We start from the raw sequence: 25,938 nt of genomic DNA, 5'->3' as shown, positions 1-25,938 counted from the left end.
TTCCCACCCCGCACCCTCACTGGAGGGTGCGGGGTGGGAACGCCGGTCGATGGGTTGGGGTGGGGTGCAGTGGGTGCATGGCTATCGTGCGCGTGAGATACACGGGATGCGTGCAGTGCGAGTGTGGCCGGGTGGCGCTCAGAATCAGTTATGGCAGTGAATGCTCCTAGTCCCTTGAAGGTCCTGACGCTAAACGTGAAGGACCTTAACTCACCTAATAAGCGTAAGCAGGTTTGGCATTATCTCTTAAGGCAACACCCTAACAGCATTTTTCTTCAAGAAGCGCATCTCATGCAGGCTGATACTGTGCGCATGGCTCACCCTAAATACCCACTTCAGTTTTGGGCTACCGCTGACACCAAGACAGCGGGAGGGCTGGCATCAGGCAGGGGGGCGGCAGGCCCTATCGGGGTGGCGATGGACGATTTCTTCGTGCGGAGATTGAAGTGGGGCATCGTCGCATTACGCTGTGCAATGTATATGCTCCTAATCAGGTGCAGGACCGCTACCTTCGGGACCTCCTAGGGGGGCAGATACCGCAGACCGGCTCATCACTGACTGTGGGCGGGGACCTCAATTTGGTATGGGATCCTAAGGTAGACCGGAGTGAGAACTCCTCCAGTGGCGCAGGAGCAATGTCGGCAGCTCTGCGCAAGCAGCTGACGGGCCTTGGGCTGTTCGACACCTGGCGGTACTTTTCTCCAGATAAGCGAGGGTACTCTTACTATTCGCATGTCCATAGAGCCTACTCTCGCATCGACTACTTATTTGTTACTAAGGATCTCCTCTGTGACACGGTGGAGGCCGACATGTCCGATATCCCCCTCTCGGATCACGCCCACGTTGAGCTATTGCTACAGGACCCGGCGGCGCGCCCTGCCCAGGAACGGAGGTGGTATCTCCTGCGAGCATTCTGAGGGATGCGGAGGCTGTGGAGGACATTAGGGGAGCCGTTGTCTCCTACTTTGAGAACAATGACCTCCCTGAGACACCCTTTCCGGTGGTCTGGGACACCTTCAAGGCTACCTTACGGGGCCATATCACCTCCCTCGTGATTACCAGGGCGCGTGACGCTCGGGCACTGGAAGATAAACTTGTGGGAGACTTGGGGACGGCGGAAACACAGGACCAGGGCCACTCCACTCGGCACACGAGACGGCACTTAGCCAATCTTAGAGGACAGCTCAGGCTGCTGCACACTAATAGGGCTGAAAAATCCCTCCTGGCACTAAAACAGAGGTATTTTGAAGGGGGGGACAAAGTGGGGAAGCTTCTGGCGCGGAGGCTGAGGACCCGAGGAGAGATAGAGCATATAGCAAATGTTCAACTACCCGATGGGACCAGGGTGGTGGCGGCGGGGGATAAGTGTAGAGCTTTCCGGGACTTCTATACGGCACTGTACACGGAAGAGAACCCACCTTCTGAGCTGGTAGAGGAAGTACTGGGGCACTACGGCCGCAGCAAGCTGCGGACCTAGAGGAGCAGATCATGCCGGAGGAGATAGATGCGGCGATCCGCGAGCTCCCCTTGCGGAAAACACCAGGGCCTGATGGGCTTCCAATGTCCTACTATCGCATGTATCAAGCACAACTAGGCCCTTACCTCTTACGCCTGTTTAACTCCTTCACCGATGAGATGGGTCCGTCCCTTGATATGGGACTGGCTGAAATTGCCTTGATCCCGAACCCTGGGAAAGACCCCTCACTGTGTGTGTCGTACCGGCCGATTGCTCTTCTGAACTCGGATTTTAAGATTTACACCAAACTGTTAGCGAAGCGAATGGGTCCACACATGCCGAGCTTGATCGATCCTGATCAGGTGGGCTTCATCCACGGGCGTCAGGGTGCGGACAACGTTCGCAGGGTTGCTTACCTGGTAGGGAAGGCTCATCACTGGAGGATCCCTGCCTGTCTTCTCTCGCTGGACGCAGAGAAGGCGTTTGACCGGGTAGACTGGTCCTTCCTCAGGGCGGTACTGCGCCGGGTGGGGCTCGGTCCGAAGATGATTGCCAGGATCATGGCCCCGTATATTGCGCTGCGGGATAGGATAAGGGTTAACGGGCAGCTCTCGGAGCTGATCAACATTGGAAGGGGCACCAGGCAAGGCTGTCCGCTCTCTCCCCTTTTATTCGCCCTCGCAGTTGAGCCCCTGGTGGATATGATACGGAGGGACCCTAATATCCACGGTGTTCCTCTTGGCGGCCAAGACAATAAGGTAGCGCTCTTTGCAGACGACCTTATCCTCGCGCTCACGCAGCCCCGAGAGTCCCTCCCGGCAGTACATGCTGCGCTGTGCCTCTTTGAGAGGGCTTCTGGCCTGAAAATGAATCACAGCAAGTCCTGGGTGCTTAGCCTCACTATCCCGAAGTCGAACATCCCCTCCCTAGAGCAACTAGCCCCCTATAGATGGTCGACCCAGCACATCAGGTAACTGGGCCTGACGCTGACCTCCTCGCTGGACGCAAGCCAACTGGAAAGCCCTTCGACGCGCGATCCTGGAGGATCTGATGCGGTGGAGACCACTTGTACCGTCCTGTCTGGGCAGAATCAACGCTATCAAAATGTCCATTCTGCCCAAAATCCTGTATCTATTTCAATTTCTGCCTACTCATATCCCGCTACATAGCATCAGAGGCCTTCAGCGAGATCTAACGAACTTCATATGGGGGGGGGAAGAAGCCTCGCTTCTCTCAAGCTCTCCTGCTGGCGCCTAGGGACCGGGGAAGGTTGGCCTGCCCCAACCTGGTGTAATACTACTGGGCTGCTCACCTTCGGTAGTAGTAGAGTGGGGGGTAACGGAGAGCGAAAAAGGGTGGCTCCATATGGATAGGGCCGTGACTGGGCGCACCATATGGGACCTGGCTTGGAAACCTAGGGCAGGGCGATCTCCGAGCGCGTACCTAGCGGTGCCCACAAAAACAGTGCTGGAGATTTGGGACAGGATAACGGTCCGTAGGGGCCTTACGACCTTCCCCTCGCCTCATACCCCTATCGAAGGGAATCCAAGTTTTCCCCCGGCACATCGGACGGGGGCTTTTCGTAGGTGGCCCCAAGGCAACTGTAGGGTGCTCACAGATCTGTTTGATGGGGCTCCCTCAAGACTTTTGCGGACTGCAGGGAAGAATTTAGAGCGCCGCTTGCTGCCGGACTGCAATATGCTCAACTGAAACACTGGGTGCTAGCAGATGATACCTATCATGCGGCCACACGAGCCTTTACTCCGTTTGAGCAATTAGCTCGCTCCTTCACAGAGACGAAGGGACTGATCTCCAAAATCTATCGGATTTTGCAGCACCCGCACACTCCGCCTTCCCTGCCATATCAGCAACTCTGGCACTCCCTCTCGGGCTCAGTGATCCAGATTATGGCGCGACATACCCCGGATTTATCGTAGTATATCGCAACAGGAGAATGCCTACAAAATGATGACTCGGTGGTATTACACGCCGCAGCGGTTTATTTATTTATATAAGTTTTGTATAGCGCTAGCTAGACCCGTAGGTATCAGTGCGCTTCACAACGTATACAAATAAGCATCAACATAACAGGTAGGTCGAAGCAGGGTAGGGAGAGTATGAGAAAACATGGTAGCACGTAAAAGTCTATACAGTATCAGCATGAGGGCGACATGGCGGAGATCAAGTGAGAGTCATCAGGTTCTCGCTAGGACCAAGGAGAGTGAACTATCAAAGTCATACGATGGTTCTCGTTATGGACCAGCCCGCTCAAGAAAGAAGGCTTTGAGTAGTATCTTGAATTTCAGGAAGGAGACGGTCATTCTGATGTGGGGGGGATGGAGTTCCATATCTTAGGAGCATTTCCCGCAAAGGACCTGTTAGATCTTTTACGTTTCTGTGATTTCAGAGGTATGAGTAGTAGCGTGTTGGAGCTTCTGAGGGTCCTGGACTGACCGGCTCTCTTGAGTTTATTGGCCAGATATTCCGGTTTACCTGTATGCAGGGCTTTGTGTGTGAGGCAGGCTGTGCGGAAGTTTGCTCGTAGGTTAATAGGAAGCCACTTCAGGTCCTTGAGAGCCGGGGTGATGTGCTCATATTTCTTAGTTCCCGTGACCATCCTAGCTGCTGCATTAAGGGTAGCAGTCAAAGGTCCTAGATGAGATTTGGCTGTTCCAGTCAGAGAAGCAATGCCATAGTCAATCCTGGAGAGTACCAGTGCCTGTGTGGCCTGTTTCAGGTCTTTCAAGGGGAGGAAGGGTTTAAGTTTGTAGAGAAGTTTCAGGTTAAGGAAAGCACTTTTGGCAGTTTTAGAGATGTGTTCTTTCATGTCCAGTTTTGGGTCCAGAGTGATACCCAGTGATTTGACGGAGGTAGTAGGAACAAGAGGAACATTGAGGGCATTTAAGGCTTTGAGCCATTCGAGTATTTGGGGATTTTCACTTTTGTTTGAGATGAGGAGCACTTCTGTCTTTTCTTCATAAAGTTTGAGGTGGTTTGAAGAGAGCCAGTGTTGAACCTCTGAGAGTGTGTCATTTAGTCTGTGGATGTCTGCAATCGAGGTGGTTTCCAGGTAGAGTTGTGTGTCGTCCGCATAGAGGTGAAAGGGGATGTTGGAGTTCCTTAGAATTGTAGTGAGGGGCTCCATGTAGATGTTGAAAAGTTGTGGAGAGAGTACTGACCCCTGTGGGACTCCTCTAGTAATAGGAGGGGGTCCGATTTGGAGCTTTTAATTTTGATAATCTGTGTGCGGTTGTTGAGAAAGGAGGCGAACCATTTGAGAACAGTTTTTTCCAACCCCACTCTCTTCTGTAGGACATTGAGTAGTAGGTTGTGATCCACTGTGTCGAAAGCTGCTGAGAGGTCTAAGAGGATGAGGAGGCTGCATTGGTTGGAGTCGAGAGACATGTGTAGGTCATCCATCACATTAAGGATTGCGGTTTCTGTGCTGCAGCCCTTTCTGAACCCAGATTGGTGTGGGTCAAGAAGATTCAAGATCTCTAGGTGATGGGTTAGCTGAGATAGCACACATTTTTCCAAAATTTTCGATAAGAGCGGCAGGTTCGACACTGGTCTGAAGTTGTTCAAAACCGTAGGGTCGAGGCCAGGTTTTTTTAGGAGTGGCGTGACTTGACCTAGTTTAAGGCAGTCAGGGATGGAGCCATCGCTCAAAGAGCTGTTGATGATCTTGGCCCAGATAGGGGCTAGAGTAAGTTTCAGGTCTTTCGTCAGTCTCGATGGCAGCTGATCAAGGGAGTGAGACGAGGGATTAGCGATGGCAATGAGATCGCTTATCGCTTCGGTTTGGATGGGTTGGAAGGAAGACCAGCGAGTGGCTGCAGTAGTAGGTCTTGAGTGGGTAGAAACAGTAGGGCGCAACTCTGAGAGGACGGAAAGATTGCTGCAAGATCGGTCAATTGAGGCAATTTTTTCGTTGAATAAGTTAGCAAATTCGTCGCACTGGGATTTGGACGCAGTTAAGCTGTCTGTAATAGGTATGGAGGTTTGGTTTCTGACGATATTGAAGAGTTCATTGGGGCGGTTTTTAGCCTTGTCTAGAGCAGAGCAGAAGAAGGATGACTTTTGGTTGTTGATATGATTAAGGTAGGTTTTGCGAACTGTTTTGAGTTGGTCCTGGTTAAAGGCAGTGGGGTTGTTCCTCCAGGATCTTTCCATGGCTCTTAGGAGTCTGCGCTCATCATTGATGTCCGTGGAGAACCAAGACCTGGAGGGGATGCTTCTGTTTTTTTTTAGTTTTCTAGGTGCCAGCTGGTCCAGGACGCACTCCAGGTTGGAGTGATAGAGCGAGGTGAGATCCGTGGTTGAGAGGAGCTCCGACGAGCTCGGGGGGAGTGAGCTGAGAGCATCTTGTAACTTGTCAGGGGGGACTTTCGATAAGTTTCTGACCCACTTGGGGGAGGTTTTAGTGGATGGGAGGAAAGGAGCCGGGTGGTTGATGTGAAAGAGTATGGCGTGGTGGTCAGACCAGTCCACAGTGATGATGTGGTCAATTGAGATTGTCTTTTTGTCCGCAATGATTGCATCTAGGATCGCTCCTCTATGGTGTGTTTCTTCTGAGCAGTGTTGGATCATATCGTGGTCTTGTAGAAGGGAGGTGAGAGATTGGATGAGCGGATTCTTGGTTGCATTCCATCTTAGGTTGAGGTCGCCCAGGATTATTCTGACGTCACTGTTGAGAGCGGTTTGAGTGATCAGATCCGACAGCTGTTCGCCAAATACAGTAGCGTTGCCTGGAGGGTGGTAAAGGAGAAGGCATTGGAGTGGGCTGTCGTGGGGCGAATTGATGTTGACCGATAGGCATTCAAAGGAGTTGTAGAGGAGGGAGGGGGATTCAGTAATGGAGAGGTCACTTCTGTGGATAATTGCTGTTCCGCCTCCTTTGCGTATGGGCCTGTCTTTGTGGATAAGTGAGAAGCCGGGGGGCACCAGCGTGTCCAAGATGGGAGGGGATAGGGTGTTCAGCCATGTTTCAGTGATGAAGGCTACATCTAGGTCATGGGAGAGGATAGTTTCGGCTAATTCAGTTGCGTGTTTGACGGCTGATCTGCAGTTGATGGGCATGCAGTTGATGGGAGGTTCAGCATCAGTGTTCCGGTTGACCAAATTCGCTCTGGGTAGGGATGCGAGATGGGCTGGGTGTCTGGCAGTTTTTCGGTGAGGCGGGTCTCTTCTCATACCAGTGATGACTTGGATCGAAGAAAGGGGTGAAAGGTGCGGGAGTAGAGTTTTGCAGGATGGTTGGGAGGGGGTTTATAGGATGTGACTCGGGAGCTCACTTCCTGAGGGAAGGGAGAGGGAGAGGTTCTTCCGGGACAGTCAACTTGTGGTTCAGTAAGAGGAGGCCGAGAGCCTGAGGGGGACAGGGGTCTGATCAGGGGGCGGGCGTCATTTCTAATGGGAGGTTGCTGGAGGAGGGGAGGTGAGACGAGAAGGGGGGTAGCTGGAGTTTCTCTAGGGAGTAAAGGGTTTCTTTTAGTCCGAGGATCAGCGCGGCGATCTGGGCTTCAAGAAGGTCCAAGCGATGTGTCAGAGGACTCGGGAGGGAGAAGGGTAATGGGGCGAGATGCTGTTTGGAGGGATGGTTGGGGAGGGAGGGACTGAGTCAGGATTGGTGTTCAGATGGGCGAGGGCTAGAGAGGGGTAAAGGGTGTGGGGTGAGATAATGATTGGGGGATAGCAGGGGTGGGGGGGATCAGGTTCAGGTTTCGAGATCATGTGGTCAAGGAAACGAGAGGGAGGAGGGTTGCAGCCTTTTTAGGAGAGGTGGTTATCTTCACTTGTGGAATGGTGCGCGCTAGTGTTCTGGGAGGTAGGGAGGAAGGAGGGGGTGTCCGGGGGATTGGGAGATGGAAGGGAGGGAGGGGGGTGCAGAGTTCTGTGAGGTAGGGAGGAAGTGGAGGTGCCCGTGGGGTGAGGGGAATTAAGGGACGAGGCTGGGGGAGGTGAATGCCTGGTGACATGAGTAGGCATGGGCGGTGGTGCATGAGGAGGTGAGGGAAGCCTGCTTTGCGGCTTGGGGGTTTGACTGGAGCCACTGGGGGGGGTTACATTGAATGTTCCCCAACTCCTCCCCGGTGTGTTGGAGGTGCAGATCTGCAACTGGGGATTTCTTGCACATATGGTGGACCTGTCCCTTGCTGACCCTCTTTTGGAAGGAGGTCGTAAGCCACATCAGGAGGGTGCTGGGGTTCCCTCTGCCTGAAGCCACGTGTACGATACTACTGGGTATTAAACCAGCAGGATTAAGGGCCCTCACTCGGAGCGACTGGGCGCTGGCGCTTCAAATGCTGGGGGCGGTACGGCAGCTCATTGCTCTGTACTGGAAGAAGGAAGAAGCCCCGCCCATTGCTGCGTGGTTTGTGCGTCTCTGGCATGTCATGACAATGGAGCTTCTCACAGCCCGGCTCCAGGCCCGAGATGTGCGCTACACAGCAGTGTGGCAACCCCTGGTGAAATATCTGTGCACCACAGAACAGGCGCGTCACATGCCCCCTAGGCTGCGGGCGCTGCGATTAGTGGAGGATGCTGTAGTTCCCCCTGACCCCGGTAGATTGCTGGAATGAGATTTGGATGTGTGAGGCTTTGCGCATTGGCAATGCCGTCGATTGCCCTGACGACTGACACAGTGCCCCTTCATCCCTCCTCTCGGCCCCCACTACTGGCATCCAGAGTCTCTTCTATCCCTTCGTATACACCTTTCCTCTACTCCTACTGTATTCTCGAACTTGCTGTCCCTTTTTCTGTTGTTCTATTGAAGTTTTGACCATCTTGGTCCTATAGTTCTACCCCTTGGGTTTAATGGTTCCAGTTGTTCCGAAGATTGGGCTATCTTGTGCAGTGATTACACAGGCTCTGTTGACTGCAATATGACGCGACCGGCCCTTGTGGGTTATAGGTAAACCGCTGTGTATAACCTTGAGCCTGATTACTGGCAAGGGCTTTCCTTTTTTCATGGTGTAATGCGGCCGGCCCTGTGGGGTTGTAGGCTTAACGCTGTGTGCGAATCACTCTACTGCAACCCCCTGCTAAGGGGATGAAATAAAAAGATTTGACAACAAAAAAAGTAATCTGACCAGACATGTACCTCAAAATATCAATAGACAGGTCTTGATATCCAACTGGGTTGATATCCTTGTCCAACAAAGACACCCCCTGCCAGGTGGTCCGAAAAAGAGACTCAGGAATGATCGTGAACATGGAACCAGAATCCACCATCAACATGATGTCTTTACCAGAGACATTAAATACAGCAGTGAGTCTATTTAATCTAGGAGAGTCTTGAGTGACTCCAACCGTAATCTGATTGCACATCTCTCCCACAATGAAGACCTTATTTACAGCTGTTTTGTGATCGTCACACTGTTGTACCACATTTACTTTGGATTTAGACTTATCGGATGAATCAGATTGCCTACACATATTAGCATAGTTCCCTTTCCGCCCACACCGCCGGCAAGTCTGCTCAATCGCAAAACATCTTTTAAAGTCAGCTAGATGGTATTGACTTCCACAACGCAAACACTCTCTGGTCTTGAGTTTAGATGCGGCACCAGAAATATTAGAAGATTTAACATATTTTTTAGAAACAGCATTAACATCAACACAGTTATCTTTGTTTACAACACACCCTATTTTTTGTAAAATTTTGTCCTTCTTGCTCAATTCTCTAATGCACTTTTGAGATTCTTCAATGACCTTAGCCATGTCAATAGTGTCTTTCAAAGAAGGGTCTTTGGCAGCCCACAACCTTTCCTGTATCTTCCTGTCGCGGCATTGAACAATCAACTGATCACAGATCAGTTCTTCTGTCATGGTCCCAAAACGACACTTGACTGACAGTTCACGTAACCTAGAGACAAGTTTATCAATACTTTCTCCTCCAAGTTGCGGCTGAGTATAAAATATATAAGTTAGATATAAGTATAAAACTTATATCTAACTAAGACTAAATTAACTTCTTTGGAAAATCTTATTTCAAGTCTCTTAATAGCTTCTTTAAATACATCATCCATAGGTTGCCCATTAGGTCCCATGGCCACAAGTAAGTATTTGAAAATACGTTGACCTTCAGTACCCAATGCGCTCAATAACAAAGCTTTTTTCCTGTCAGGAGGAAAATTATTAACTTCTAAAGCTACAATACAATTATGGAGCATTTCAATCCAATCTTCCCAAATTATTGGTGGAGCGCCTGGTTGAGAAAGTGGGAGTTGAAGAAAATGTAAAATATCGGAATAGACCACAAAATGTCAAAACATGGAGTTAACTCTGGAACTGGTTGAAAGTTGAAAAAGTGCAGTACATTGAAAGCGGTAAAACCATAAACAGTACCGTACTTATTGGTAGAAAACTTGAAGAATGCCAATTTTGAAGGCAGACGAGAAACGTAGAAAACTTGAAGAATGACAAATGTGAAGGCAAATGAGAAGGTAGGAAAATCGATCATAATTAAAGATGGCGGCACGTTATGCCGCATCACGTACGTTGCGCAGCATCACGTACGTTGCGCACTACACGCTATGGATTCTCAGCGTGTATTGTGCGTTCCAGTGATGCGAAATGGTGAGGATGAAGTGATGCAGTCGAAAGCTCGAAACAGCAGCGCGGGCTGTCAACTGCGCAAACAGCTGAATCACCCAAAAAGAGGTGAAATACCTTAAAATGCATCAAACAAAAAGGGCAAGGCAGCGTCTGAGCCAGAAACTACCATGAATATCATCCGGCGACAACAGGAACCTTGAAAGTCTTCACAAGTAAAGAGGAATTCTGTCGAAATATTGCCAGGTTGTGCTCAGAAGAGTCTAAGATTGTCGCCAAAATTGTTGAGATGGAGGCTTTAAAGTAAGACCAGTAGACAGTTTGTAAAAAGAAGATCTTTACGCTAAATCTAGGCCTGGTCTTCCTGTCCTATATTAAACTACTGTACACTGACAATACGGCCTCGGTGCGGGTTGCAGGGGCGGTATCGGAGACGTTTCCAATTGGTCGAGGGACTCGACAGGGATGCCCGCTCTCCCCTATCTGTTTGCTCTCCTTATGGAGCCGCTGGCTGCCTGGATCCGTATAGATGCGCAAATGCGGGGGTTCGTATGGAGTGACAGCTTAACTGATAGAATTGCGCTTTACGCGGACGATGTCCTTTTCTTTCTTACCGACCTCCGGCGATCGGGACCACGCGTCCTGGAAATTATTCAAGTCTTTGGGGAAGTCTCCGGTCTCTATTTGAATCTGCGTAAGTCCACCCTTTGGGTGCTGGATGGCAGCGATGTGACCGATCCCTGGACGCTGGGGCTCCAGGTGGCTACGCATGGCCTGAAATACTTGGGTGTGTTCCTCTCGAGATCGGCGGACGTTGCATGGGAGCGCAATGTAGTGCCGGTTTGGGATCGGGTCCAGTCGGATGTCAAGACTTGGTCTCGAATGCCACTCTCTATATTTGGCAGGTCCGCAATTTTTAAGATGGTGGCACTCCCACGTCTCCTCTACCAGTTGCAGAATCATCCCTATCCAATTGCACCCCGGTGGTTCCGACAAGTCAACTCGGTTTTAGGCCGCTTTCTATGGGCTGGGGGGACGGCCAGAGTAGCACTTCGTACGTGCTTCTTATCCACCTATTGCGGGGGCCTAGCCACCTCGGACCTTTTATCCTATTACCAAGCCGCTCATTTGCTTATCCTGAACGACTGGTGGTATGGCGACAGAGTGGATCCGGCCTATGCCCTGGAGCGCTCCTTGATGGGTGACAACACACTCCACACGGTTCTTTACTCGGCCCGCTTGCGGCGGGGTCTGCCGAGGGTGACGTGCCTTGTTTTTGCTGTCTGGAGACAGGCCTTGCGCCGCATGGGCTGGTGGGGTCGCCTGACCGCTGAGACGCCGCTTTGGCATAATGGCCTATTACCCGAGCTATCGGCCTTAACAGGATTCGACGGCTGGGATGCGATCGGGATTTCGCGACTGGGGAATGTGATGTCCGGTACGACTCTCAAGTCCTTTCAGGCACTTAGCGTTGAGTTTGATATGCCCCAGTCTCAATTTTTTCGGTATTTGCAACTTCGCCACGCGCTGATGCCCAGCATTGCCAACTTGGACTCCCTTCCCGAGTTTAGTCCCATTGAGGCGAAAGTCTTTATGGGTGATCTGGGGGATAAGAAAGTCTCTCGCATCTATCAGACTTTGGTCACTCATTGCTCCTCCACCCTTCTTTCGTTGAAGACAGCTTGGGAAGCTGATGTTGGCCCCCTTGACGAAGATGACTGGAGGGAGGCTCTGGAGTCCCCTAAGGGAGCGGCCATTGCCATGCGGCTTAGGCTAATCCAGTTCAAAATTCTCCATAGGGCCTACTTCACCCGTGAACGATTGTGGAAGGCTGGCTTGATTGAGTCCCCAGAATGTTTGCGCTGCGGGAATGCAGTGGGCGATTTGCTTCATACGGTATGGTCATGCCCGAGGCTGGTGGGTTTCTGGAGGGGTGTGTGGGGCTGTTTGTCGGAAGTGCTGTGTTGGACTCTTCCACGCACCCATCGCCTAGGCCTACTACACATCTTAGAGGGGGTTGGTGGAAACATATATAAACGGCATCTGCTGCTCCTAGGTCTAGTGGTGGCCAAGAGGGACCTGGCCCGGGCGTGGAAGGATGTGAGGGCTCCCCCTCTGTGTGCTTGGAGAGCCGGACTGGACTTTTGCATGGGCCTGGAACGGCCAATATTTGAGGCACACGGTTGCCCCCGCAAACATTTCAAGATATGGAAGAGGTGGGCTGAGTATAGGGGGCTGACACTTGACCCTCCAGCGGAACTAGAGGAAGATCCCTAGAAGTCTGTTATTGGCTAGTCCTTGAATTATGCCACGAATCCTATTTCATAATGAGACAAGCAGCAACTGATACACGCGTGCAAAGGGGTGGGGTGGGACACTGGGGTGGGGTTGGGAGGAGTGGGTAGTTGGGGTTGTAAGGGTGGGTGAAGGCATTGTGATGTTCCTGTTTATCTATCTTTCTTGACTGATTGGTTGGTCACTTGGTCCTGTGCTGAAATAATATCATGATGTTTGGTGGTGTTCTCCTGAATGTGGGGAGCCACGCATATTACTTGCCTGATCCTGCCAATAAAATCTGTTGTGAAAAAAAAGAAGATCTTTACTGTAAACACAACCTGTTATCCGAACACCTCAACGACCCAGCTGCAACTGCCGATCATGGAGTGTGGACAGCCTCACATTCTAGGAACGAAAGAAAAAACGTAATGAGCATGGGAGCTCCAACTCAGGTAAGAGAGAATAAGGTGAGTAACTTTCAAAGTAATACACTTCACAACACATTACCTGTTGTTCAGGTCAGTTATTAGTTCATATTGCTTCACTTTGGCCTCTACAGTGCCACTCAAGTGTTCATGAAAGTGATGGCAGTGGTTTTGGCATAGGTTTGAAGTTTGGAGATGCTAGCTTGTCCTTACCTCAACGACTGGCTGTTAAGGCGGGTTAATAGACCACCTCCAGACGACAGCGAGCCTCTTGACTTCGTTGGACGTTAATGAGACGAAGTAATTCCTGACTGCTACGAATAGGTTGCTATTCATTGGGGCTGTCCTGGACACAGTGCAATTCAGGGACATCCCTCCACCGCAGGCAGTCCTGGGCATTTGGGCTATGATCCAGATGTTTCAGGCTTTGTCCTGACTCTCGGTAGGAGCAGCTTTGAGGCTTCTTGGCCTCTTAGCCTCCTGCATTTTTTTGGTCGAATGTGTTTAAAAATCTCATGAATTGCACCATTAACATTTTATCTCCCACATTTATTCAAGTTTGAATATGTCAAAAGGAAAAGAAAATTAACAAAGACCTCACAAGCTCCCCCACCCTTGATACAGGTGTTAAGTTATATTTTTTGGCAATGTTTTATGGTGCAAACACGACCCATAGGTATTTACATAGATACGATAATGCTCACCTTATCGTCTCCTCCAAATGACCACACCATGCAACCCGTCATTCAACGAAACTCCGCTCCAACTGTAATGACAACAAAAGGTATGTGTAGAATTAGTAATAATGACACAGGAACACAGGAGCGGTAGAGTTGCTGACCAGGTTTATTGTAAGGAGTTACAAGAAAAGCGACCTCAGCCACAGCTGTCCTCCTGGCATTCCTTGCCCGGGCGCTCGCCTCAGAATCTTCACCACCATGACATTCTAAGGTCACGTCGTTGGCGGTGAGACCCAATGCGAACCCTGGGGTGGAGGTGGAGGTGGAAGGCATGACTAAGGTTCCCCCCAGCATGGAAGATACCACACATCCCCCTCCTCTACACAACTAAAGAACACATAATGCAGTGGGAGAAAAAAAACATGAACACCTCAGTCTAATTACTTAGTGACATACTGTTCCAAATATTTAGGGCGACCAACAACCCTGGGGCTAGCCCTGTGGAAAGAGTTAATTTCTCCTGAACACTCCCTCTCAGGAGGGTCGTCTCTCGTCTGGGAACCACCCCCTCTCCTCAGCCCGTTGTCGTGGTCCCCTGTGGGAGTGTGATACCTTACCACCCTCCCTAAATTCCAAATCTTCCCTTCCTGTGTTTTAACAGCATTCTTAAATATCTTTACAATCTTGGTGGGTTTTGTGGACTCAGACCAGTCTGCTCTACCCGTAGGCGCTTTGATCTTGACCACATTTCCCACCTTGAATCCCACCTCTTTGACAGTGTGCAACCTATTATTATTATTATTACTGAGTTTTATATCGCGCCTGGTTACCCTTGGGCATCCCCGCGCTCTTCCAAAAAAACAGAGGCACCATAACAGAAGAGAGAGACATTAGACAGGGAACAGGTGGGTCTTTAAAAGTTTGCGGAAACCTATCTTTCCTGTTCCTCATCGCTTTGTGTTCTTTTCTTTGCCACTGTGACTTTCTGGAGTGACCCATCCACCCTTTGTGCCACTCCATCCACCCTGGTACGAGCCTCATGTTGGGTCTTCTTGCCCTGAGTAGTTCAAATGGGGTGACGCCTGTGGTCTGATGGGGGGTCAGCCTGTAGGCCTCCAGCCGTTTCCCTATCTCCTCCTTCCAACTTAACCCACTGGCCCTTGCTAGTTGAATACCCTCCTTTATGGTTTTGTTAAAACGCTCGACCATTCCATTGGTCTCAGGGTGGTATAGTGCGCAGCGCTTGTGTTTGACCCCATTTTTCTTAAGGAAGTCTCTCATCTCTTTGGAGCAGAGTTGCACTCCATTGGCGGTCAACAGGCTGCTAGGCAGACCTTCCCTGAGGAATATCTCTTGTAGGAACTCAATGAGAACCTTGGTAGTGATCTTGGACACAATTTTCACCTCTGGCCACCTTGAATAGAGGTCCATTAGCACTAAAATGTAGGGAGTACGATGCTCACCCGTCAAAGGACCTACTATGTCTAGTGTCACCTCTACCCAGGGGCCCACCGGAGGTGGCCTACACTGCATGGGAGGTGTGTGTGTGTTTTAAAACCTTGTCGCTGGCAGAGCACGGTACACAGTCTCTTATTTTCCTCTCGATTTCGATATCCATGTTGGGCCACCAATAGTCCGCCCGCATCCTCTGCTTGGTCTTGGTGATCCCCAAGTGCCCTTCGTGAGCCAAATTGACTAAGCACTCTCTTAGGGTCTCTGGTGGAACCAATCTGGTGCCCCTGAACAGATAATCATCAGCGAGTGACAATTTGTTTCTAACCATCCAGAATGGTCTCAGTGCCTCACTCTCTTTGTCTTTGTCTTTCCAAGCTTCTTTAATCCTCTCACTCACTTCTCTCAAAAGCACATCAGCTCTCAGGGCTTCCTTCCAGCTTCCTTCTTCAATGTCCCCTTGGGTGATGATGCACGCCTTCTCCGCTAGCATCTCATTGTCGTCCTCATCATCCTCCTCACCTTCAACCACTTCTTCCTTCACCTCCCTTACTAGGCGTGAGAGACAGTCAGCTGGCAGGTTCCTTGCTCCCGGTACATATTCGACATCGAAAGTGTACTCCTGAAGATTTACGACCCAACGCCTGATCCTGCTCGAAATTGAGTCTAGCCCTTTCTTGTTGAATACTTCAACCAACAGCTTATGGTCTGTCCTCAAGTTAAACTACATTCCCCACACAAAGTCTCGGAATTTGTTTATTGCCCAATGCACCGCTAGGGCTTCTTTCTCGATCACCGAGTAGTTGACCTCAGCCTTTCGAAGGGATCTCGACGCGAATGCTATTGTTTCCTCTCACCCACCTGCGTGAGGACCGCTCCCAGTCCCTTTGAACTCGTGTCCGTGGTTAACACCGTCTTCCTCCTTGGTATGAAGGATCTGAGGCTTGGGGCTTTGGCCAGTGCGCTTTTCACATCTTCAAATTCTTTCTGGCACTCCTCGCTTCACTTGAAAGTCACACCTTTCTTAAGTAACTGGCGTATGGCGTAAGTCCATCCGGCAAAGTTCTGCACAAACTTACTATAGAACTCTAGCATCCCCATGAACGACTTTATCTCTTCTTTGCTTTTTGGTGGGGCAAGATTTACTATGGTGTTTTGAAGTTCGGATTTGGGGCGAATTCCTTTTGCCGTTATTTTGTGACCCAAGAAATCTATTTCTTCACAGCCAATTCTGCACTTCTCCTTTTTCACCGTGAGGCCCTGGTCTCGGAATCTCCCCAACACCTGCCTCAACCTGATCCCATGTTGTCTGCTATCTTCACCAAAAATCAGCACATCATCTTGGTAGCACATGACTCCAGGAATGACTTTAAGTAGGCTGCTCATGATCCTCTGAAATACCACTGTGGCCGAGACTAGTCCGAACGGCATCCGTTTGAACCTGTACGCCCCCATTGGTGTGACAAACGCTGTGAGTTCTTGCGAGTCATGATGAGGCCTGACCTGGTAGTAGGCCGAGGTCAAGTCCAGCATAGAGAATATTTTTGCCCCCTCCAACATGCTCATCATCTGCGAGATATTCGGGAGCGGGTACTTGTCGACTATGACCTCTTTGTTTAATGCCCTGAGATCAATGCACAATCGAATAGACCCGTCCCCTTTCTTGGCTGCGACATTGGTGCAAGCTTCTCTGTTGCTTCCACTGGTTCGGTGACCCCCAAGTTGCACAACTTCTCCAATTCTTCCCTCACAGCCTCTTGGATTGCGATGGGGAGGTTTCTGACTTTTGCTACCACAGGCTCTGCATTCTCCTTGAGTTTTATCTTGTGGGAATAATTTCGGAGGCATCCTAATTCCTCTGTAAATAATTCTCTGAATTCCTCCTCTATTCCCACCAGTGTCTCGCCTACCTCTTGCACCAGTATCTGTGGACCTTTATTGGGGCTGAGGTATACGCCTAGTTCTTTTTAAGCTTGCCACCCAAGTATGTTGTCCCCCTTTTTTGACACATAGATTTTTGCAACCGTCAACATGTTTTTGTACCCAACAGTACCCCAGAAGTAACCATTCATGTCTATGGTTACCCTCCATAACCTCCCGGTCTTACGTCCATCTTTCGACACCTTCTCAAACTCTTCTGCAGATATTATTGTTATCTTGGAACATGAGTCAAACATTGTCTCTACTCCGGTCTCTTCCACAGTTATTTTGTCTTTGGGATAGCTAACTTGTTCACCTTGTATTTGCAACACAATTTCATCGCACACACGTGTGGTACCGTCCCTACTCTGCCTCCTGTAATTGTAATTGCTCCTGTAGCATTGTCTGAAATGTCCCTTCTTCCCACACTTACTGCATGTTGATCTTAAAGCAGGACAATCCTTGTCACTTGCCATGTGACCTTGCTTCCCGCTCCTATAACAGTTTCCTTTGAAATCCCAACTCCCTTTGGTCTCTCTCTGTTCCTTTTTCTGTTCTTTTACCACTAACACACTGTCACTATCCACAGACACTTCACTCACTTTAACTTTTCTCTCACTATCTTGCTTTATTTCACTTACACATTGCATCATGTACTCCACTTGTTTAGCCACAATGAGCACCTCCCCCAGGGGCGGGTCGTCTTTCAACCACAACTCTTCTCGCACCCGCTCAATTCTACATGTTAACACAAACTGGTTCCTGATCTTCTCCTCACATGCTCCCCCAAACTTGCAGGTGGCCGCCAGCTTGCGAAACTCCGAGACAAACTCTTCTATGGTTTCCCCTTCTTTCTGCCCTCTCTTGCCAAAGTGGTACAGTTCCATGATGGTGCTAGTTTTAGGTAAGTAATTTAGGTCTAGTTTCTTCAGACTTATCTCATACTCATTTAACCCCCTCGCCTCATTGGCATTCAACTCTGAGAGATGCTCTAACACCTCCTGTCCTTCCGCCCCCATGTAGTGCATCAACAAGGCAACCTTTCTTTTTAGGCCCAAATTTGGTCCACACACCACAGCATAATTCTGGAAAACTATTTTCCATTTGTTCCATTTGAGGGCTAGCTCCCCTGAGTTGGATAAAAAGAACGGGAGGCGTGACATTCTGCATGGCTAAACTTCCGCTGTTATGATGCAGCCCTACAAAAAGGAGATTCAGTGTAAATTCACTCTAGGTGAGATATTCCCCTAAAGAAGTAATGCACTTAAACTAACAAGCTTTATCTCCTGAGAAAGCTAACAAGAGTGAAAGGCAGACAATCATGAAATATCCTGGACTCCCTAAAAGGAGAAAGAAAAGTAGATCAGCAAAGGTTGTTGTTATAGTTGATCTCTTCTCCCTAGAGCCCACTAGATGACGTTGTTGCTGCAAGACAAATCAGACCAGTCTGAATCTTTTCCTCGCTAAAATCGTAGCTTCCGCTTTATTCTCCTCAGCCACCTCACGCCCTGGACGACAGATAGCACAGGCCGACCCTCAGACGGCGTCTCCAGTTCCCACGTGTTGCCTCTTTCAGGGTGACCGATCCACAACCGCTTTACTCTTCAGCACACCGCTCTCTGGAACCGCGCAATGCAGTCTCACACACCGGCCCCAAAAACGAAGCTTCGCTCGAGCTCCTGTCAGGCACACAAGAAGCCACCTATAGCTGCTCCGCCTCGGTGACTTCCGGAGCCACACCGTCTCTCCCTCTAGTAGACTCGGCACCAAAATACTAGTGCTCACACTTTACTCAGCGCTTGCACGTCACGCTTGGCACCTACAGTGCCAGTACCTCCACCTCCTTACTGCGCAACAGTACGGTCTTCTTTACGCTGAGAGCGCTTGTGACTGCGCCAACCTCGCCAGACCTCACAAAAGTCACTGCCACTGGCCTCTCGGCTGCTTGTACTCACGTCGAGGCCACAGGAGGAGACTACCCTGAGATCGAGTTCCTGATCTGTGCTGCTCCGATGGTTCCACACCCGGGTGTCAGTCTCAAACTCCGCACCTGCCCAAAGACCAGCACGCCCAGCGGGGCAGAGTTCCAACTTCCCCGACACCAGCAGCGATGGTTCCGTGCCTTGAGCGATGAAGGAATTCCCTCCCCCCTTCAGGTAGGAGGTCTGTTCTTATTCTTTATTCTGACCCCAACTGTACCTGTCAAGGTAGGGTCTCCTCAGGTCCTGTAGGTCACTGTGTCTAACGGAGTTGAGGTGCCCCTTCTCGTTTCTTTACCCACAGGTTCTGCTCGCGGTGTCGCTTCAAAGAGGTTAGCGCCAGCTTCTCAGCCTCGGGGGCTACTTTCCCAGCGTGTTAAGGTCACTCCTCACTTTTCTGTGTGCCTGGGTCCCGTCCTCGCCGCAATGTAGAATTAGTAATAATGACACAGGAGCGGTAGAGTTGCTGACCAGGTTTATTGTACGGAGTTACAAGAAAAGCGACCTCAGCCAAAGCTGTCCTCCTGGCATTCCTTGCCAGGGCGCTCGCCTCAGAATCTTCACCACCGTGACATTCTAAGGTCACGTCGCTGGCGGTGAGACCCAATGCAAACCCAGGGGTGGGGCTGGAAGGCATGACTAAGGTTCCCCCCAGCATGGAAGATACCACAGTATGCTTTCTAATGGCTGTTTAAGTAGCTAAATGCATTGTGGTCTCTGTCATTACAGTTGGAGCGGAGTTTCGTTAAATGACAGGTTACATGATATGGTCGTTTGGAGGAGACGATAAGGTGAGCATTATCGTATCTATGAGCAGGAGCTACTACCTAGGAGGTTAAAAACCATTGATAGGTTAAATTAGCAGCATTTTCTTTTTCTTAGTATCCATTCACAGAGCTGCTTTGTCGAAGTTTTCAGGGAAAACAGGTTGAAGAAGTGGCAGTTTGTGAAGGTGTTCAAGCATATCGTGAGTAACTAAGCGATCCACAATGTGTGGTGGTTTATGGTTCTTTAGAGGTGTTTTTCACAGATGACATACATGATGACAAGAGCACTTTTTCAAATCATGGTTTGCATGCGATACTACGTTCATAACTTTTTATTCACTGTGGGGTTCTTCTTTCATTTTGTTCGGAGTTTTTTCACCTGTACCTATTAGGACATATGTTCTAAATCTACTAACTGATGTTTTTTAACAATTCCCTGCACACCAGTATCAGCTTAACGAATGTTATGATTCTGTTTGTTTTAGATTCTAGCCCCTGTAGAAGGGGCAAGGGACCCGATATGCATTAGGCTACAAAGAATGATAACTGCAAACTCTATCACTAAGATGATTGTATAACTGATTTGTATTATATGTTCTGTGTAAATATTAGATTAAAACTTACAATGTAATGAAGGAACATTGTTACATTACATGTGTATTTTTGAGTTGAGATAATTTTGGTTGAAAGTGTCATAGAACAACACAGTGAAAGTGTTAATACTACGTGAATCGCAGTAGCAGCTGCCCATAGCAATTGTGCACAGTGGCCAAGTTTAAAAAACTTGTGCATAGGTGGGTTCAGAATAGAGCATGTTGAGCCAGCGTGTCCACCACTGCTGAACGCAAATTAAGTAGGAACACATTAGATCGAATTCCCAAAAATTTAGAGTGAGGTGTGCTCCACGCTCCTACAGTATCGCTGTCTAAACTTCCCCATCAAGTGGAAGCACCCATTATGTCTTTCGACACCATTTCCAGTCTGACAGAAAACAGGGCTAATACGTTAACCTACACAGCAGTACAAGCAACGGAAATATACGCTCTAGTAACAGAAGTCAAATCAGCAAATTTGCAGAGGAGTACCATATCACAGCAATTAAAACAACTTAAATATCTGATAGGACGAGAGTTAAATCAACGCCTCCATGCATCTACACTGGTCCAGTACCATAGAGCAAAAAGAATCCCAAGGGGATTACGTCTTACAATTAAACCAATGTTATTTAGGTTTCACCTAAACAAAGACCTAATGGAGAGGTGGTACGCAATCCTTAATAAGTGTTCTTTGGACCTGATTTTATTAGATATAGAAGAACTATTAAAAATCATATGTGACATTGCAGTAGAGATCTCTGTCATCAAATCAGATTTGGAAACACAGATGGAGTTAAATACATGGAACAAAATATTAGAACAAATTAATACGAAATTGGAAGCTTATTCCAAAGAGCTACAAGAAGGGACATTACTATAGTTTAAACAGGACACGTTGGATTATAAACTCAAAGAAGTTTATACGTGGGCGGAGGTTTACGCACAGAGACGCGTGTATTTAAAAAAGAATGTTACTTCATCTGAGGAGAGTGTGGCTACAGAAGGAGATTCAGATGCCAACCGAGCACCGGTGCAGGTTGATAATAGAAGTGAAGAAACTTCATCAGAGACAGTGTCAGAATCACTACAACAAGCTACTACATCAAAGTCTTTTTTAGGCCGAGCCGGATACTCCAGTAAACCACCAAGGACAATCAGTGGAAAAAACTGTAGGAAAACAAGGAGAAGTAAAAGGAAAAGAGCGTACAAATTTGAGCAGTCAGAAAACGAACTGATTGTAAACATATCCTCCACTGAACTGACACCACAACAACAGAAAGTACTTAACAAGGGGATAGGTTTTGTTCCCACATATAGGACAAATAACTTGGAATGCGAAGTTGTTTTTTTAAATTTATGAGGGTATTGCGACGCAGGCATTTCTTTACTAACATCCTTCCACCTAAAGTAGCTAGTTCAGAAGTAGAATTAGTGGAATTTAAACCCAAGTACACTTTTCAAGCCCCGGTATAACATAAAGTTCTTGATTCTTTTGAAAATTTGGTGAAAGAAGACTTACAGAAATTGAAAACGAACGACCGAAGTAAGGGTAATTTTTCCAAACAAGAGATGAATGTTTTGACATCCTTATCCCAGAATTCTGAGATCTACATTCAGAAGGCTGACAAAGGAGGAGCCATTGTAGTTATGGACAGGACATTCTATACATAATCCCACATTAAAGTTGATGGATACCATAGGTACGATTCTCAGCAAAGCCACAGATATGGGATGGATAACAGAGTCAACTAAAGCATATCTCACCATACAGAATCGACGGAGGCTGAGGTTGTATATGTTCCCAAAAATACACAAAAATCTGAAATATGCTCCCTTCAGACCTATTGGTACTGGGTGTGGCACAATATTTGAACCATGAGGCCAGTATTTGGATTACTTTTTACAACCATTTGTATAGAACTGGGCTTCGCATGTCAGAGATACCACGGATTTCCTAAAACAACTACAAACTATTTCTCTGAATAGAAAAATCCTATTTGGTACAATTGATGTAAAATCTTTATACACGTCAATCCCCCATGTCAGCGAGATAGAAGCGGTCAAATGGGCTCTTTTGAAGCAACCAGATATTGGGGCAGACAAAGTCTTTTTACTGGAACTTTTACATTTCTGTCTAAACCACAGTTATTTCCAATAGGACAACCGATTTTATTTACAGCTAACGGGAACCTCCATGGGTTTTTATGGGGCCCCAGCTTATGCTAATACGTTTATGGCACATTGTGAGGATGAACACGTTTACAAAGATGTAGAATGGATGGAAAGTCTCCTACTGTATTCTAGGTATATTGACAACATCTTTGTGACCCATACCTGTGAAAATTTGGAACGCAAGACTTAACAACTACGATGATCACATACAATTTACCCATAGCGTAAGTGAAACATCTATACCATTTTTAGATGTCATGATTCATGTAGACGACACAGGAATACGCACAGAAGTATATTGTAAAGAAACAGATAAAAACAACTCATTACAGTTCAAGAGCTTTCATCCCAAAAATCAGATTCAAAACCTTCTGTATTTTCAGTTCTTAAGAGCCAAAAGAATTTTTTCGGATAAGACCGCTTTGAGCAAACACATTAAGAAACAGAAACAAAAATATATGGACTGGGGTTATCCTGAAGAAATACTGGATGAAGCTATTGAACGCACCAATCAGAAGGATAGACATACACTTTTTGAAAACCAGCCTAAAACATCCCAGAATCAACAACTGTTTGTGTCGAAGTATTCTACAAGCTTGCATAAGTTTAAAAAAATCATCAATAAGAGATGGGAGATTTTGCAGAATGAGATTGACTTTAAGAATTTGTTTAAAGAAAAACCTTTACATGCTTATACCAGATCGAAAAATTTGAAAGAAATCCTGCAAAGGACTCCACAAGGTACCACATCTGAATACAGTGGCACGAGGAAATGTTACAATTGTGTTCATTGTAACAACGTCATTTTGGGCAACAAGATGCAACATCCCACAACTGGAGAAACTATTAGATTACTTCACAATGCAAACTGCATTACTTTAAATATAATTTACGGCATAAAGAGTCCTTGTGGACTACTTTATGTCGGAAAGACAGAGAGGAAAATTAAAATACACGTATCGGACCATAAAAGCACCATTGGCAACCAAAACGTAAGCAGTAGCTTGGCAATGCATTGGGTTGAAGCACGTTATTCGATAGCTCAAATAAGGTTTCAAGTGATTGAAGTAGTAACTCCAGTAGCAGGGCAAGATCTCACCAGGGCATTATTACAGAGAGAGATTTATTGGATAAGGAAGTTAAATACTCAGGATCCTAATTGATTAAACGACAAAATAGAAATGGGGTGTTTTCTATAATTCATGAATAAGGGTAGCATTGATTGCTCAGTCTGTACTGCACCGGTTTTGTATGTAATGGAAAATGTAAGTTTCGTTGTACTATTCATGGTGTTGAATAATAATCTTGTAAATTGCAGCAAGAAATGGTTTTATGCCCTAGAATGAAAAAATTATTGCACTTTTTACATTTATTTTTCAATTTCATTTTGCACTTTTCAATTTTGCACTGATGTGTTTCTTTACGTTCTGAACGCAAATGAGAAGGATAAGTGGGAGCATGGCAAAGTAAGCACATTTGCAAGTTATTGGAGACTCACGTGTTGGTTTAGATCAATATTCGAACCAGAGTATTTTTCACTGTTCAAAAATGGCAGCTGATTCAGAGGCAGAGCGAGGGGCGTTGTATAAGGAAGTCCATCGCTTGTTTCAACGTAGGCGATTACGAAGCATTGAGTCGGGCAGCAGTGTGAAACGCCAGTGTGAAAGCCGTTTGGTAGAAGCTAGAGGACAAACAGAAAGTAGGCTTTCTCGTGGCTGTTTAAGTAGGAGGCCTACCTTTGGAAGGGCAGTTGGTTACCGGCTGGGTAAAGCGCGATGCATTGTGGTCTCTGTCATTACAGTTTGAGCGGAGTTTCGTTGAATGACTGGTTGCATGATATGGTCATTTGGAGGAAACGATAAGGTGAGCATTATTGTATCTATGAGCAGGAGCTACTACCTAGGAGGTTAAAAGGCATCTATAAGTTGAAATTAGCAGCATTTTCGTTTTCTTATTATCCATTCACTGAGCTGCTTTGTCGAAGTTTTCCGGGAAAACAGGTTGAAGATAGAAGCTGTAGTTTGTGTTAAGGTGTTCAAGCATATTGTGAGTAACTAAGTGATTACACAATATATGTGGTGGTTTATGGTTCTTAAGAGGTGTTTTTCACAGATGACATACACAATGACAAGGGCACTTTTTCAAATCACAGTTTGCATGGGATACTACGATCATTACTTTTTATTCACTGTGGGGTTCTACTTTCATTTTGTTCAGAGTTTTTTCATCAATACCTATTAGGGCATATGTACTAAATCAGATTTTGTACTAACTGATAATTTTTGACAACTCCCTGCACACCAGTATCCGCTTACCAAATGTTATGATTCTGTTTTAGATTCTAACCCCTGGAGAAGGGCCATGGGGTCTGAAATGCATTGGGCTACAAAGAATGAAAACTGCAAACTCTATCATTAAGATGATTGTATGACTGATTTGTATTATATGTTCTGTGTAAATAATAGATTAAAACTTACAATGTAATGAAGGAACATTGTTAAATTACATGTGTATTTTTGAGTTGAGATCATTTTGGTTGAAAGTGTCATAGAAAAACACAGTGAAAGTGTAAATACTATGTGAATCGCAGTAGCAGCTGCCCATAGCAAAAACTTCTGTATAGGTGGGTTCAGAATAGTGCATGAGGTATGCTTCACGCTCCTACAGTATCATAAATATCAGACCCCCAGAACACTTCTACAGTACACTCCTGGGCCTCTAGAAGATTTCAGAGTACTGCCTTGGAACCCAAGAGGACAGCCATGCTGCCTGAGGCCTGCCTTGTACCTCAGAGGACTGCCCTGCTACAAACTGAGGATTGTCCTGCTTCTTGAGGCCTGTCTTGCTGCTTGAGCCCAGGATTACCTGAGTGACTCCTAGAGCTGACCTGCTGTGTTGACTACATGGACATAACAAGCTTCAGAGACAATGATCCCTGCGCATGGTGTTGATGGAGAGAATCCTAACTCCAGAGGGTGTCCCCCACAAGTCCTGAACCCTTGGCTTTGGTGTTAAATGTGCTGTTCCTGCCTAACCCTAAGAGTTGGGACTTAAAAAAACATTCACTCTAAGGTGTATTGCCGGTCAGCCTGAATCTGCAGTAGGTTACACTACATCCTACTACACAGCAGAAAATTCTGTTCAGTGGGACCTCGCAGCAAAGGTATCTGGCTTTGTGGAGTCTTGTCGACTTCCTGCAGCTTAATCCCACTGGAGATTTTTTACTTCCAAAAAGTGTCCAGTGGCGTCTCCCTGATGATGACTGTGCCTCCTCGGACACCACTGGCTGCCTTGCCCCGCCAAACCTTACCTTCTCACAAACCTTTCTTCAAAGTTTCTTCTAAGTTCTAAGGTAAACCAAGATCAGGCCCGCTTCACCTCGTATATCTGAGCCGCACTCCATTGTTGTCGTCCGTAACTTTTGACTTTTCCATAGACTCCCACGACCAGATACCAGTGGTTGACGCTTTGATCTTTTAGGTGCTATTTGCAATAAAAAGTTTTAAATGTTATGCCTGTGTTTCTACTGATGGGTTTCATTTGTTTTGGTGCCATTTTATTTATTAGCATTTTATACTTTTTTCTAAATTGGTTTGTGATTTTTCTTGTGTTTTCACTTTATTACTGTTTCTATGCTGTATAAACCTTACACACGGCC

General features: G+C 47.4%; 1 protein-coding gene across 2 annotated transcripts in view; it reads left to right on the top strand.

Annotated features, from left to right (window-relative positions):
- The window catches only part of TERB2 (telomere repeat binding bouquet formation protein 2), a 446,275-nt gene that overhangs the window by 400,322 nt on the left and 20,015 nt on the right, over positions 1-25,938 (top strand). The window lies entirely within an intron of this gene.

Source organism: Lissotriton helveticus, chromosome 3_2 (genome assembly GCF_964261635.1).
Source record: "Lissotriton helveticus chromosome 3_2, aLisHel1.1, whole genome shotgun sequence".
Classification (NCBI taxonomy): Eukaryota; Metazoa; Chordata; class Amphibia; order Caudata; family Salamandridae; genus Lissotriton; species Lissotriton helveticus.
This window is presented reverse-complemented; position numbering and strand designations above follow the sequence as displayed.